This window comes from Emydura macquarii, unplaced genomic scaffold (assembly GCF_026122565.2).
Source record: "Emydura macquarii macquarii isolate MOO-44397 ecotype Brisbane River unplaced genomic scaffold, CSIRO-AGI_Emac_v2 contig_2473, whole genome shotgun sequence".
In the NCBI taxonomy this organism is placed as follows: Eukaryota; Metazoa; Chordata; order Testudines; family Chelidae; genus Emydura; species Emydura macquarii.
Window position 1 is genome coordinate 33904579 of NW_027132610.1, and position 3061 is coordinate 33907639.

Below are 3061 nucleotides of genomic sequence, written 5' to 3' on the forward strand. Positions count from 1 at the left end.
TGGATTTCACTAACAGCTTATTTATTTAACTTATATTTTGAGACACAGCACATGCCAGTATTATATATGACAGTAGTAGAACCTTCCCCTACCAGGACAAATAAATATTGTCAACTGGCAGTGGAATGTGCCTTTTCCTAAAATATGATGTTGACTCTCCAAAAAATTAAAATTAGACATAAATGAGCACAGTACAACAATGAAGCCATCTGATATTTAAGTGTTTTCCTCCACCATTTGGAAAAAAATCATAAATGGTGGTCTCTCTAAAAGGAGGGCGTCTGTGTGGGAAAATACCTCCTTCTTTTCACCGTGAGTATGTGGTAGGATTTCTCTCCACTTTGTTCAGCTTCCAGGGGCACTGGCAGTTACTAGGTGGGTGTGAGGGACATCAAAAAGGCCATATCTTCAGTCTTGTATGGAAACAGCTGCATCTAGACTGGGTGCCATAGAATTCTCCTACTGTTGCCCTCACCTCTGAGACTATTGTCTATTTCTTTTTTTCTTCTCAAACAGAGCAGAGGAGGAGGAGGAGATGATAATTCCTTTAGGATGCAGGATTTACCAGCTCTCTGACTTCAGGAAATAATTGGTGAAGTTGAGCCTAACAGAACAAATGAATACATGTCTTCGTGGATTGGTCTACATGGTTTAGTGACACAAATAATAGAGATTGCAGGGTTGGCTGGAGTCAGTGCTAGCCAACAAACTATACTGACATATCCTTCTCAGCCCCAGGAGTTTCTGTGGAATTTAAGATTTCATTAAAGAAAAAAGTTTCTAGTCCTTAGGATTGCAACAAAATCATTTAAATGTTATCTGATAAATGCTGTCTGACTGAGCTTGCAGACAGAATACTGCCTGCAACAATCATTCAGAGAGGCATAAGCTGCTCATTCAATCACTCATGTTAACTCTGAAGCCTAATGACGAATAAAAGTTAATGTTGTTATTGATTTCACTGCTTTCTATTTTACCAGGAACACCTTGGGACTGTGGGCAGATATCAAGCTAATAATCAATTTTTTCTCCACTCTGCCTTCTATTTATTTGTATTTGTCACTGATGACTAAGAAGAATATAATACTGAATGAGAATAAAACTTGTAAAATATTCCATAAAGTCATGTATGTTTTTATTCTGAAGAACTGGAGTGTCTTAATTTTAAGATTACATTTTGGAGGAAGGGGCCAGTAGCAGTGAAATGGTGATAGACAATCTGAGTCTATGTGACAACTGGCTTTCTATGAAAGCTTGATTCTTCCCTCTCTTCCACTTTATATTCATAAACAAAGGAGTAACATCTTCATAACAGGTATCTTAGGATTTGGGCAAAAGGTGGAAGTTTTCTGTCAATTCTGAATTGAATCAGACAAGGGGTTCCTGATGACAAGGTTGATAATAGAGGTGTTCACCAGAAAATAGTGTGGCAGGCACAGCATTTCTCCCTCTGACAGTGGAGGCCTGGGACAAATCAGTCCCACTCTGGAGAATTTTTATTCCTCCATATTCACAAGGTGACCTCTGGGTAGGCTCAAGAATACTTTTCAGCCAAACAAAACAAGAAAGAAGTTCAAAACAGAAAAAGAATACCTTTCCCTGCCCCCTCTCAGGGGTGTTGCCTTGTTATGCTGGCCTCTGGGCGCCAGTCCTTCCCCAAAGAGTCCAGGAGATATGTCACTCCAAAGCTGTCACATGTTTGGTGTGGTTGCTTCCCCTGTAGGAAGGAGAGCAGCCTTGCACTCAGGAGAAGCCTGTTACCACTAGCTCTGCTGCAGCTTGTCACTCGGCTCCTCTCTCCTCACTTCCCTTCTCTGACCAGAAAAGGGGTTTTTAAAGGTTACTGGCAGCCCTTAACTGGTGTCAGGTGTCCCTAGTAACTCTTTTTCAGCTCATAGGGACCAGGGGCTTCACCATTCTAGGGCTGATATATCTGCTCTTTGCTTTCTTATACCTGCTAGCACCATGACCACTTTCTTAAATCTGTCAGGACTGACTTTGCCACAAATTGAAAACTGATAGGTAAGGAGGCTTGTTAGTGGAAACAGGTTAATATTTCCACCACAACAGAAAAGTCATATGGCAAAACACAAAAATTTCCAATAAGTTCTTGAAATGTATTGGGGACAAATTTTTGTTACAGAAAGTGGATGATGTAACCAGGGAGGTAGCCATTTTAGACATGATTCTGACCAACAGGGAGGGATTGGTTTCAAAGCTGAAGGCGGAAGGCAATTTGGGTGAAAATGATCATGAAATGATAGATCTTATGATTCTAAGGAAAAGAAGGAGTGAAAGTAGTAGGAAGAATAGGAAGTGGTCAATAAGGCTCTATCAGGAGCTTTTTAATGACCTGAAAATTAAAAAGAAAATGTGCATGAATTGCTAAGGAAGAGTACAAACATATAGCACAAGTATTCAGGGATGAAATCAGAAAGGCTAAGGTGCAAAATGAGTGACACTGAGTACGGGACATTAAAGGCAATTAGAAGAGGTTCTTTAAATAAATTAGGATCAAGAGAAAGATGAAGGACAGTGCAGGTCCTCTAATTAGTGAGGGAGGAGAGCTAATAACAGACTACATCAAAAAGGCTGAGGTGTTTAATGACCATTCAGCAGTTACTAAAAAGTTTAATGGTGACCAGAACTCAACACAATTAGTATTAACAACAAGAGAAAAGGAACACAAGCCAAAACAGGGAAAGAACAGGTTAAAGGATATTTAGATAAATTAGATGTACTCAAATTGACAGGGCCTGATAAAATTCATCCTAGGGTATTTAAGGAACTAGCTGAAGCAAATCTCTTTTAGCAGTTATTGTCAACAATTCATGGAAGCTGGGTGAGATCCCAGAGGACTGGAAAAGCTCTAACGTTTTACTGTAGAATCTCAGAGTTACGAACACCAGAGCTACGAACTGACTGGTCAACCACACATCTCATTTGGAACCAGAAGCATGCAATCAGGCAGCATCAGCGACCAAAAAAAAAAAAAAAAAAAAAAAAAAGTGCGAACACAGTACAATACTGTCTTAAATGTGAACTACTAAAAAAATTAAGG

At 39.6% G+C, this 3061-nt stretch overlaps 1 long non-coding RNA gene across 1 annotated transcript; it reads right to left on the bottom strand.

Moving 5' to 3' along the window:
• On the bottom strand, window positions 1-1792 carry LOC137162875 (uncharacterized). Its single transcript, XR_010922541.1, has 2 exons — window positions 1594-1792; window positions 1-604 (listed from the first exon to the last, which is right to left on the bottom strand). It is a non-coding gene; the product is annotated as an uncharacterized lncRNA (long non-coding RNA).
• Between the last annotated feature and the right edge of the window lie 1269 nt (window positions 1793-3061).